This window comes from Eulemur rufifrons, chromosome 18 (genome assembly GCF_041146395.1).
Source record: "Eulemur rufifrons isolate Redbay chromosome 18, OSU_ERuf_1, whole genome shotgun sequence".
Classification (NCBI taxonomy): Eukaryota; Metazoa; Chordata; class Mammalia; order Primates; family Lemuridae; genus Eulemur; species Eulemur rufifrons.
Window position 1 is genome coordinate 38,425,734 of NC_091000.1, and position 13,613 is coordinate 38,439,346.

The window sequence follows — 13,613 nt, forward strand, 5'->3', positions numbered from 1 at the left end:
GTGTCTGGAAGATTTTGCCATTGTAGAAACGCCCCTGCAGAATCCCGTCAGAATCTCACAGGACTGCCCATCACTTACTGGTTAGGGAGAAGGGATTTTCCTCCCTTAAATGAATGGGATGACACAACACTCAAAGGCATCAACGGGCCCTAACACACCCGGCCCTTGCCAGCAGGGCGCTCTGGAGAGCCGGAGTATGGGCCCCCGGGGCACGGTTTGGAAAGACTGGTGCCCCACACAAGGGACTGGCAGAAAAAGTGCCAGGTGGGCAGGCTGGGAAGGAGCGAGTTGCAGCGGAAGGAGCTCAGCCTAGAGGTCCACGAGAGCTAGTCGCGGCTTGGGCGGACCTAGTTCATTCATCCTACATGTACCGCTGGGCACCGAGCTGGGCGCCGGGAGTGCAGAGATGAACAAACAGGCCGGCCTCCGCTCTCGTGGAGCTGGGGATCTAGTGTCTTTGAGGACTGCGAACAGTAAGTTCACATCTGTAAACGGCAAATAAGGTGCCAGGAAAGGGAAGGCGTAGGAGTGTGTGTATGTGTGTATGTATGTGTGTATGTGATGGTCCTTTTCCTAATCACCCCGTCTCCCCTCTAGGCAAGCTGCCTCCGCACCCCCGCAACCTTCCTCTAGGGGTGGAGGTGCAGATCCAAAGAGATAATCCCCGGAGGGCGAGGTTCTTTCATATGTAAGGTGGGCGCATTGTTATTACTTCCCGCCCACTTAGAGCCATCTACAGGCTCAGACTGTCGCTTCCCTATTTCCCTCCTTCCGCCTTGGTGGCCGCTTGGCCCAAGTTACCAGGCACACTTTGTGCTCCTGCTGCTTAGAGGAGGGGTCTAACGAGTGGGTGGCGAAAGCCCACTCAGGGTTATCTCCTACCTCTTCCTGGCCGTAAACACGCCAGTAAAATCGCCATATGAAGGGATTGCACATCCTGAACTCCAAAAATCTGCGTCCCTAAAAGCCCAACTTTCGTCTTTCCTCCTTTGCAGCGGTTGCTCTGCGGAGGAAGGGCCCGGGCCGGCCGTAGAAGGCCGCTCTTCCCCGGAATTGGTCCCGGGCCTTTTCGTCTCTAAGGAAAGCACCAAGAGGCCTTTACTCCCCCTTCCCAACACAAACTGCTTTGCAGATAAACCCCTAAGGAAACAGAAGCACACCGAACCGAAGAGCTAAGCAGAGCCCGAGCTCTGAGAGATGCTAGGACTTGTGCCTGGCAGTGGGATGAAGGCCCTCTTGCCTCCACAGCCCTCACCTCCATCACCCTCGCTTGGGGTCGCCTCCGCCCTGCAGATCCCCTTGCTGGGGGCTCGATGAGCCCGAAGCCAGTCGGCCGCATACCGGGGGGTGCCTGGGGACCCAGGCGCACCGCCAGCCTGGGGCATTGTTTTGGGAGCCTGGCGGCCCGCTCGCCACCAGGGGGCGCCGGGAGCCGCGCCGGAGTCCCCATCCCGGCTGTGCAGCGACCTGCTCTGGCTGGCCTGGCTGCCCCGGCCGCTGCGCCCACCGCGGCCCCTCCCGGCACCCGCGCCCGCCATCCTCGACCCCACCCTGCACCTGGCGTCTTTCCCCCCACCTCGGGTGCTGCCCTCCCAACTCCCTTTCCCTTCTGCCTCTGGTCCGCGACCGGCTAAGCGCATTCCTGCGTGACAAGCACGGCTGCGGGACGAGCTGATTGCTGGGGAACAGGGAAATAACCTCCCGCAGGGGCAGGCACGCGGGCGCCGAGCACTGTCGGTGTGAAAAGCGCACGGGCGAGGACGCGGTGACCGTCCCCCCGGCGTGCCTCGCCAGCCCAGGTCCGAGAGCAACCGCATCCAGTCACCCGACGCGAAACGCCGGAACAGATTAAGTGCACACGTGGTGCTGCCCCGCCGCGGGGCCTTGCTTAACTCGGACTCTTCTCCGCTCCCTGTTGGTCCACAGGTCTCCTCCGATCCTAGCAATTTATCAAAACCTGCCACAGGCTTTTGTTTTCACAAACGCCCTCTCCCTGCCCACTTAGTTCCTTCCCGTTTTAGGAACGGAAATTCTATTCCCCCAAACGCAGATGGGCGCCCACTCCACCGTGGACTGATTAAAGGGGATGCCCAGGGGTCCATGGCGATGGGGTTGGTCCAGACACACACAGGGGACAGCATCCCACCCTAGTGCTGCAGGCCTGCGGAAGAGCCTCGACAACCGTGCTCTGGATTTGGACCCACTTCTCTGCTTGAGTGTGTCACGTGGCCAGGGCACCTAAAAGCTTGAAGGACAAAGAAGGCTCCCCTTAATCTTTCCAGAACGATGTGTCTTCTCGGTTAAATCTGTGCTGGCCGTAAGAGTTTCTGGGTCGGCAGGACCCTCACCCTCCCGCTCAGAGGCTTTGTCCTGTCGGGGGTCTGCTGCGCATCCCTGAAGAGCTGTGGAAAGCGAGCCCCCGTTCCCCCGCCCCAGCAGTAAAATGAAAGCGTATGGACCCTTCTTTCCGAGAAGCAAGAAGGGGGAGAACAATATGTGTCATGTGCTAGTTTCTTAATTCACATAATCTAGCACTGGCTGCGGAGGGGCAGCCTCCAATTGGAAACAAGCTTCTTGGCTGCCAATGTTCATACCACTGTCCTGTCCTTCCTTTAGATCGGAAAGCTGGGAGCAGGTGGGCGTTCGATGCTTCTGATTAAAATGCACGGCCTCCTGGGGGGCGCTGAGCCGTTATAGCAACTCCGGAGGAGCGGAGATTAATGCAGTTACACACGGAGCGGCCTATGTGACTGGTCGCACAGAGAAGGGCGACCGGAGCCCATGCTAAGATTCTGCACTGACTGACCGCGGGCCACCCTGGCTCCTGAAATTGTAACTGCCACCAGGCAGGTGGGTGTGATTATCATTTTGCACATAAACAGTCACGAGGAAACTGAGGCCCAGAGGGGTTAAGTAGCGTGAAGCAGGTCACGCAGTAAGTGGTACAGCTGTGGGCGTTACATGGGCCTCCGTGAAATCGGTGAAATTGCGGCTCGGGCCGGCCTTGGGGACCCATCCTGACCTGTTTGGTGTCTTCACCAGCGCGGTCGCGTGGTTTTCGTCCACGCGCAGACCGGCGGGTTGGGTGACGTCACCTCCTCCTCCCGGGACGCTGCGGCCAGGCCTTCCCGGCCCCGGGTCGGGGCTCGCGACGCGCCAGCCCCAAGCATTTTCCGTGGGATTCGCGGCAGCCATCTGAGGGCGCCATTTCCCCAAACAGAGATTGTCCTTTAGGGTTGCAAGTCGGCTTCCTTTACGCTCCTGAAGCTCTGATATCTTTTACATTTTTACACGTTGGGCGTGAAGATGGCTTTTTTGGGGGAGTGGGGGATTCCCTTATTCCCCCTCTTTGGGTCCTGCCTGCACCCGGCCCGCAGAGAGTCGTCCCGGCCGCGGTATGGGCAGCTTCCTCGCACCAGCGCACGGGGACAGGTGCCCGCGCTCCGCTGCCGCACAGCTCCACGTGCCCTTCGGACCCCCAGACCCCAGCGGTTCAGACGCTGATTTCCGAGAACGAGACCAGGGCCTGCAACCAGAGAATCTTTGCTTCTCCTTTCACGAAAAGAATGGTCCAATCTGAGGGCGAACAGTTTGCCAACTCCTAACCCGAGCTCCTGCGAGTATCTCAAACACTTCAAGGGTCGATTGGGCCCCAAGTCGGGGCTGGGAAAGCAAAGGAGAGGTCCCAGAAGACCCAGCACCGCCAGCGCCCCCGGTCCCTTTCCCGGCAGAGACAAACGCGGGGCCCAGCGCCCCCTTTTTGCCCCGGAGCTGGAGGAGGAGGGGCGCGGGAGGGGGGGCGGAGACGCAGACGGTGCTCGGCGGGCTCCTGGGCGGGAAGCAGGAGCCACCCCGGGGCCTGACCCTTCCTCACCCCTAAGGAGTCCGCCCGGGGGACAGCAGTAATTGCCCGGGTCTGTGTAAGCAATTTGGTCGGTGGGTTCAAAGCTGGTGTGAGCCTCCTCAAGTTCCCAAGTTCTCTTTGGCCCAGGTACAACAAACTTGCCCATTGAGAATGGATGCTTTTGAGGCTCAGTAGAAAATGACTAAAAAACAATTACTCCAACATGATAAAAACAATTAATACCTACAATGATAACCTACCACGCCAACAGAACATTTTCTCGCTCTTCCCCGGCCGCACCAGCGTTTTAGACAACAGCCGACTGGGAATGGACCGAGAAAGCTGTTCTATAGTACAGTGTGCTGCTCTCGGCACATCATGGAGACTGTCGGCGGTTGGTGCCTTGGGCGAGACCGGCTTCCATTTTTTTCCATGCGAAAATGGCCCTAGAAATGCGAAATGGCCTTAGAAATTTTGGCAGAAGGGGTGGAGCTGGGACATGGCATGTCCTATTTGCATCCCTGGGCTGCTTCTGCTTGAAATAAAACCGGGGGCGGGGTAAGGGGTGCAGTTCAGTGACATCGACCTCTGGGAAGGAAATTCCATTTCTGTTTAGTGCACACACCCTCCCCAGCAGCCTTTTATTTACAGGATAAGGTCTCAGATTTGCTGGGCCGGTAGAAATTCCTTGGTGTTCAGGTTCAAAAATTTGAAATTTGTGTCCACTGTGTACACCTAATCCATTTTGCACTTTTTTTTTTTTATTTCATCTTATTGTTATGGGGGATACAGAATTGCAGGTTACATACGTTGCTCCTGTACCGCCTTTCCCCCCAAGTCAGAGCTCCAGGCGTGTCTGTTCCCCAGGTAGTGCGCGTTGTTCCCATCATGTAGGTATATGTCCCTCCCCCCCCCTTCCCGAGTCAGCACCTTCAAGTGTTACCATTCCCCAAACGGTGCGCAATGCACTCATTGTGTAGGCATACCCCCATCCCCTCCCTCACCCCCCACCTTAGTCTGATATCCAATTGGTGTCGTTCCCAGATTTGTATTTAGGTGATGATCAGGGAAACCAATTTTCTGGTGAGTACATGTGATGCTTGTTTTTCCATTCTTGGGATACTTCACTTAATATAATGGGTTCCAATTCTCTCCAGGAGAACCATAGAGATGTCGTATCTTCATCATTCCTTATAGCTGAGTAATATTCCATGGTATACATATACCACAGCTTACTAATCCAATCATGTATTGATGGGCATTTGGGTTGTTTCCACATCTTTGCTATTGTGAATTGTGCTGCTATAAACATTCGGGTACATGTGTCTTTGTTACAGAATGATCTTTTTTCCTTTGGGTATATGCCCAGTAATGGGATTGCTGGGTCAAATGGCAGGTCTACTTGAATCTGTTTAAGATACCTCCATAATGCTTTCCACAGGGGTTGCACTAGTTTGCAGTCCCACCAGCAGTGTATTAGTGTTCCTGTCTTTCCACACCCACGCCAACATGTGTTATTTTGGGTTTTTTTGATAAACGCCATTCTCATTGGGGTTAAGTGATATCTCATTGTGGTTTTGATTTGCATTTCTCTGATGATTAGGGATGTTGAGCATTTTTTCATATGTTTGTTAGCCATTCTTATATCTTCTTTCGAGAAGTTTCTATTCATGTCATTTGCCCACTTTTTGATAGGCTTGCTTGATTTTTTTCTTGCTGATTTTCCTGAGTTCTAAATAGATTCTTGTTATCAGTCCTTTATCTGATGTGTAGTATGCAAAAATTTTTTCCCATTCTGTAGGTGATCTGTGCATTTTGCACTCTTAAACACAGACATATTTATTGGTACTTTTCCTTTCCTCTCTTCTTCCCCTTTCATCCCAGCTTTCCCTGTCGTTTTCTGGGGTGCTAGCAGTTCATTGCTCACCGATATGTTGCAACTGCTGATGAAACCCTTGAAATGAAGTATCTTCTAATTGCTCATATTAGGAAATGCTGAATGGAAACAGCAGAAACCCAAGGCCATTTATAGAGGGCGGTCCCCAGTCACAGGGCGGCTCTGGGAAGAAAGACCTGCTCCATTGTCTGATTTGAACAGCAGGGGTCACTGGCTAAGCTGGTGTTTCACTCTAGTGAGAATTTATTGCCATCAGATAAGAGCACAAAGTCAATACAATAAAGCCTGTTGGCTCTAAAGCAACAGATGGAATCTGAGTTCCTGCACACATGTACAATCTTTCCAGAGACAAATCCCAGAATAAAAAACTCCTTTGTCATTCTTACTGAACTGAATTTTAGGGACACTTTTCCATACTCTGTGTGTGTTTGTCTGTTTGGATCTTTCTCGATAATGGTAGATTTTTATGCTATCAGAACTAAGACATTTGTCAGATTCGTTAAAGTGATTCATCCTTTTATGACATACTCAGCTTTAGTAAGTCACAAGCTTCCCAGCAACAATTAAATCTGTAAATTAGAAAGGAATTTGTTTTTGGTTTATTTAGGATGAGTGTAATCTGTAGTTTCTTTTTCTTTCTTTCTTTCTTTCTTTTTTTTTTTTTTTTTTTTTGAGGCAGAGTCTCACTCTGTTGCCCGGGCTAGAGTGCCATGGCATCAGCTTAGCTCACAGCAACCTCAAACTCCTGGGCTCAAGCAATCCTCCTGCCTCAGCTTTCCGAGTAGCTGGGATTATAGGCATGTGCCACATGCTCAGCTAATTTTTTCTATATATTTTTAGTTGTTCAGCTAATTTCTTTCTATTTTTAGTAGAGATGGGGTCTCACTCTTGCTCAGACTGGTCTTGAACTCCTGAGCTTAAACGATCCACCCGCCTCGGCCTCCCAGAGTGCTAGGATTACAGGTGTGAGCCACCACGCTGGGCCCTGTTGTTTCTAAATATAGTATCTAGCCTTAGCACTCTGACTGAATTCATTGGCACTATTAACAAAATTTCATTAGTCTAATATTTCCTAATAGTTTGTAAATTTCCAGTGGTGCAATGGGGAGTGAAATATTGCATAGAAATAACATTCCCACATGTAATATTGGGTTCTTGGTAGTTGGTTAATCTGTGAAGTGTCTAGTGATTGCCTTGGTCATGTTGTCCAGAGCTTTGCTGTTTTTCCTTAGTTTCCTTGAAATCTTAATTAATTAAAGAAATTCATGACAGGTTCTGCCCTGGAAGTAAATAAGAAAGAAAAGAGGGCTTTTCTGAGTACAGTTAATTTGTTCTTTTTTGTAGTAATTTGGAAATACTTCTCTATGTCCAAGTTTGCCTGGATTAGAACTTCAAAATGAGCAAGAGTATCTGAGGTATTTCTATTATCAGTTATTCTCTAGAATAAATACTGAAAATATGTCTTTCATTCCTTTCTGTTTGGTATTAAGACATTGAAACCCTTTACTTGTTATGCCAGCTATTGTTCCATTCAGGGAGTTGGGGGTGGTGGGGATAGAGTGGGGAGGGGGTCACTCTTGCTTGTATCCAGCTTCACAATTAGAATTCTTTCATTTTGAATTTGTGTGTGTGTGTGTGTAGGGGGAGAAGGCATATTATTCAGTAGGATATTGCCATGGTGTCTGAAAGACTTTACAGGTAGTCACTGGCATGATTTCCATGGGATGTCACATGTCCCCACTGACAGGACAAATATTCTGCCCTGCTTGTCTCTTTAACCATAGATGATGTACTCAGCAGCCTAATACCTTAACAGAAGGAATTCCTCATGTTCCTTGAGGTTTAATTCCATCCATCCCATCAAAAGACTATTATTGGGCCTCTACAGTGTGCTGAGGGGGTAATCAAAAAGATCCTCATCTTGAAGGGCTTTATGTCTTAGTAGTTGCAAGTAAAAATAAAATGTCTGCTTTTCTGCATTTAGCTTAAAGGTGAAGATGGCACATATTTCTGAGAATAAAGATTTTTTTCCCCAATATAATTGGATAAAGGGTGAAAGGGCTATGAAGATTCTCATAGAGTGAAATATGTGTTTCTGTATAAAAGAATAACAAAGCAAAGACTAACAATCCATTTGCTGAGCATGTCTGAGAACCTTAGTTGCTTTTTGAATTGTGATAGAATAAGCTTTATTAGAAGCAAACTATCAGAACAATTCTCAAAGATCTCAAGAGATCACTTCCTTGCTTTCTCATAAGACCAGCTTAAACAAAGGGAGACTACACTCTGTCCAGTTTATAAATTTACTTTTGGAGAATAATATTCAGTGTCTAAAAACCCTAAATTGTAATAGACACATGGGGAATTCTCATGACCCACCAGATGAATGATGTACCCTGAACAATTACATTTCCCAAGCCAATAATTGGACAGAAGACTGAAGGGAATGAATTGAAATTAAAGCAATTTCCACTCATGATTTGCTTCTTTCCCCTAAAAATCCTTCTTTTTTGTTTGTAAAAGTAATACCTATTCCATGTAAAAAAATTCATACAACACAAAAATTATAAAGAAGTAAAAATGCCTTTAATTTCACCGTCCTGATCTACAAAAAAAAAAAAAGGGACAAAGTTATATTCTTTTAACATAAGAAAAAGTGAACATACACAAAGCTTTATAAAAATGCAGTCAGATGATACATACTCTTTGTAACAACTTTTCATATGTTAAAATGGAGATCTACGTCATAAGTTACCTTTGAATATACTATTCAATTTCAGGAGTGGATTAATGGCTCCTTGCTAGTTTCTTATTGGTTCACAAGTGGTGCTGCTAGTGCAGTGGCTGAATTGTGTGTCTCGTGATCAAGATGGCTCTGAGTGAGCACCACCTGGGTGTCCAGATTTCTCCCAAGATAGAATTTTGATCATAATATTTTCTGGCACTTGGGCAGCTTGGCCAGAACTCAGAAATGGCTGTTCTTGTATTTCTCAATATATTTCCTCTATCAACTTGGTTGAAAAGAGGAATTTTAGATTTGCAATGAAAAAAGAAAAAGCCAATCGAGCTTTTCTCTTAACCTCAAAAATGGCATGGTTAGAATTTGAGAAGGGTTAGCTCTTATTTTTCTGAACCATTTTTTCCCATCCATGTATTTCACTTATCCCTTTGTGCAGAGAAAAATGTACTTTGGGAACCAAAACTGTCTTGGAACTTCCCAACTATCTTGGAAAGCCTACCACAAGGTGATTGACAGGGAAGATGAGAGGAGGTTGAGTTCATGTAGTCTGGGAGAGAAAGATGTTCACTCTCAGGTGAGCGTAACTTTGGAAGGGAACAGTGTCAGAATAGATCTGACACACTCACATGAGTGGTGCTCCTTTTGTTCACAAAGTATGTGCCCACAAGCCCTCTAATAAAGCTGGCACGAAATAGCTGGAAACTTTTATATGTGTCTGTGTATATTTTACTTTCAGAATTAATTTAGCTAAAACCAGCTTTTGGTTTACAAGATATAATGGGCTGTCCTTTATGTGCAAGGATGGTCCTATTGAACATTAATCATTAAGATATGTACCATCGCTTGCTTTTATAGAACTAAAGAAAATGTACACTATTTTATGCAAATCATCTTTTTTCAGTTCTTCTTGTAACCACAAATTAGTATTCATTTTCAAGATGGTAGGGTTAAAATGATGTTTGGCTATTGATGGAGAAAGTCAACTAGTTTTCTCAGAAATTGCACATATGGCTCTGGGCTTCCATATGATGCAAATCATGGATCACATACGATACTGTATGAGTCAGGATGGGCAAGGTTATACTGCTGTAACAATCACACCAAACAACGGAAGTTTGTCTCTCACTGATCCAGTTTGCTATGGGTTAGGGAGGCTCTCCAAGGCAGCTGTTTCCCCAGCTCCGCAGTCTCAGCTGCTTTATAGTATGGCACTTCTGTATCAAGATGTGCTCCCATAATCACAACACAGACAAAGAGAGGGTTGGCCAGTCCATCACTGGAAGTTAAATACTTCCATTTGGAAGTGACACATGTCAGTTTCACTCATTCCATTGGCCACATCAGTAAGAAGGCAACATGCAGTCTGGCCTTGTTGCTAGAAGTAGAGAAAAACTGGATGTTAGGGAACAGTATTAACATCTACCATATATATTAACATAAATATAGTATATATACACCCACACACACATTTCTATCTATTGCTTTGACTAGTGCCTAAGATACTATTGTTGATCTGTAACTGTCAAGCAATGAATAAAGACTGTCAAGGTTAATAGACTGATATGCTGTAAAGTTGGGGCTAGTGAACAAATTGACAACTGGGAAATATTATGTGAATCTTTTTCCATGGTTATGCTTTGATTTCTATCAGAGCAGAATTTTTAGGTTGTGATCCAATTCCATTACATTTGTAACTGGCATTGTCAACTAACATGAAGAAATAAAAATAGGCTACTGTTAGGAGGGCTAGAGAAATATAAAGCTGCTCTCTAGAACTGAGAGGCTTACACTGATGGTCCCATAAAAGTTCTTATACGTTTCCAATTGGCAAATTTAATAACTACTTTAGGAGTTTCCCATAGTTATTCCTATGGGAAATACAAACCTTATCGAGAGGACATAGCAAAGGAAATATGCTTTAAAAAGCTGCTAACATTTTATAGCTGAGAAAGAGAGTGCTTACAAAAATGTAACATGGAAGAGTAAAAATTTTTTAAGAAAGAAAAGTAATTTCTGCATTAATTTCCTTTAATCAAACAAAATCCTTGAACAAACTGAAGTGTGTTGGGGCTAAAGCTAGGAGTACATGTTTATGATATATTAGTATAGCATGCATTGCTGGTGTTCATGGATTAGATTTTTTGTTTACATTTTGAGGTGATCCAGCTATGAAAATATGTTCAATGAAATGTAAATTGCCAGGAAATTAGAGAACAGCCATAGATTGAGGGAAAGAAGATAAAAGAACCCTCCAAGCTATTTGGATGCTCTTGTTTTTCATGGAACAAGGGTTGACAAAAAGAGGAAGAATATGCTGCTACACTCCCCAGGGGAGGCCGTCAGAGTCTCCCTGTCAGAGAGGGGGAAATGAAGATTGCAGATGTTTTCTTAAAATCTCCTCTTCAGCATCTTTGCAACCAAAGGAAGCAAATCCTGTGGTTTAATGTGAGATATATATTTGGTTTTGGGAGAGATCAGCATCTCCCAGGCTGATGTCTGGGACAGGCTGAGGGGAAGAACTCAGACTACGTTCAAATTTGACTTTATCACTTTCTAGCTGTGAGATCCTGAACGAGTTAGCTAAACTCTCTCTGTCTCAGTTTCCTCTGCAGCAAGATGAGGTAATAATAGCATCTAGTGAGGTTTAGAGGAGTAAAGCACTTAGAAGTGCACAGTAAGTGCTTTCTGTATGTGCTGTTATGGTTTTGTATGTGCACCAGGTAGACAGTGGCGTATCAGGGCAGCCGATCCCGCTCACGGAAGCTTCCTCTGGGAACTTATCATGTGGATGTAATGAGGTGTCAGACTTACCCAGGTGACAAATAAAGCCCCAAATCACTAACAGAGTTGGAGTGCCGCTCTACTGTTAAGGACTGGGCTGGGAACCAGCTCATCACCCCGGGAAGGGGAGGGAAAACAAATGTGACTTACACTTTGTTGCACATTCACAAGAAAATTAGGCTCACTAGATTACAGATAGATCTAATTATTTCAGATATGTTGTTATTGTTGTTGGGAATTGAATTTTAAGTCAAAATTGTATCACCAAATAGCTGTTAAGTAGTTGAAATATTAACTGAGGGAAACAGTTTTGGCATTCTAAGAAAAACCCTTGTAATTAATCTTCACTGGTAATCTCCTCAGGGTAACCATTACTAATTAGAAACATGTTTTGTCAGCCCATCCAGATTCTAAGCCTGGAGATGGCAGGAGTATGTATTTTTTTTGTACCTCCATGGCCCCAAGACTGAGTGGTACGCTTTGCATACAGCAAGTATGCAATCAATGTAGTTTTGTTACTGCTCTGCATTGAGGGCTAAACATAAAATCATACACTTAAGGCAAACATTAGAACAGACGGCTTTTCCTGGAGTGGAGCCATGCTCTTTTCCAATCACGTGCTGTTGTGGAGACACAGTCCAAGTGGAAAGAGTGGATTTGGTTCTGACAGCGTGAGCCACAACATCTGGAGTCTGGCCCTCCACCCCGGGCCTTGAGCTTCTCCTTCAGAAACAGTAGACAAATAATGCTTGTAGAAAAATGGCTCAAACAGCAAAGGAGTGGAACTCTGTAAAATCTGCTAGGGCAATGTGACTAGTGTTTTTCAGACAAGTTCATACTGAGTATCATTCTCAGCATAAAGACATTTACGTATCTTTGGGTACAGATGATATAATTCTCAGCCTCCCGTTCAGCCTCCCATTCCTACCTCACCCCTCTGGGCTGACAACATGGTTCTATTAACCATGGGCCTCCCTACCCTCTTAGATGGCTGACTTGCTTACAGGTATAATCTTATGTGATTAAAACTCGATGTTCCTTTTTTTTTATTGTGGTAAAATATTACTGCACATAACATAAAATTTACCATTTTTAACCAGTTTTAAGTGTACAGTTAAGTGGCATTAAGTGCATGTGTTAACTTTTTAAATCAAAGTGCTATTCACACTTTGGGGCATTTACTACTCATTAACACTTTTACCACAGGAAAGCCTGGGACAGAAGAGCAGGGATGCCCTTATCATATAAATGGGTTCTCTCAGCAGAAGCTTCTGTAAAATAATTTGGTGGAGTAGGAAGTAGAATTTATTGAGCAAAATGAAAATGTTGTGTTGGTGATAGCCATTATTCTTGCTATTCTTTTCTCTCAACAGAACTGGTTAAACATCATGCAGATCACAGTTGCCTAAGCTGGGTGACTCTGTAAAACCAACAGGATTAGAAGCAGATCCACTGACCCTTAAGCTTGGTGGAAGATTCTGGAATACTGTTTTCTTGTGGTAATGAAAGCTGTTCAAAGACCATTTCACCTCTCTGTGACTCTGACAGTGGAAACAGGGGGACGTCACCCTCCTTCTCACCTGGAAAGACGACATCCAGTTCTTTTCCTCCCATCTGGTAGGATCTATCTGTCCTTCAAGGCCTATTTCAATACTCATGTCCAAAAAGTAGGGCAAAAGATGATGGTAGCAGTAAGAGACCAGGTGTTTAAGAAGTTAAGGAGCCAAAGGAGTGAGGGGCAGGTGGCAGCCAAGTGAAAATCTTTAAATGTACTTGTGTTTTAGTTTTAATTTCTGGATAGAAGAGTATGTTTGATAATGGAAGTGGTAATTCCCTTCCATGTAGAAAATGAAGTTTGTTGAGAAAAATTATAAGATCTATCCATGGAGAAATTTGAGAAAAATTATGGAATCTATGTGTTGAAAAAGACGTTGGTGGCCAGTTGGTCATTCTCCCACCTAGTGTGCTGTCTTGGCAGGGAATCCAAACTCTTCTTGAACACCCATGGGGATGGGGAGCTCCCTCACGAGCTATTTCTCAAGATGATCTAAACTCCCTTCACTGTCTCCTGCATTCATCAAGCAACGCTGATACAGGGAAAGATGCTATATTAGTTTGCTAAGGCTGCTATAGCAAAATACTGCAGATGGGGTAGCTTAAATGGCAGAAATCTATATTCTCACAGTTCTCATCTTAGACTTGGACATCTAAGATGAGAATGCCGGGTGGCTGGTTTCCTCGGAGTCCTTGCCCTTGAATGGCTGCCCTCTCCTCACCCTCCACCATGGGACGATGCACAAAGAAGGCCATCCCCACATACCAGCACCTTGATATTAGACTCCCTAGCCTCC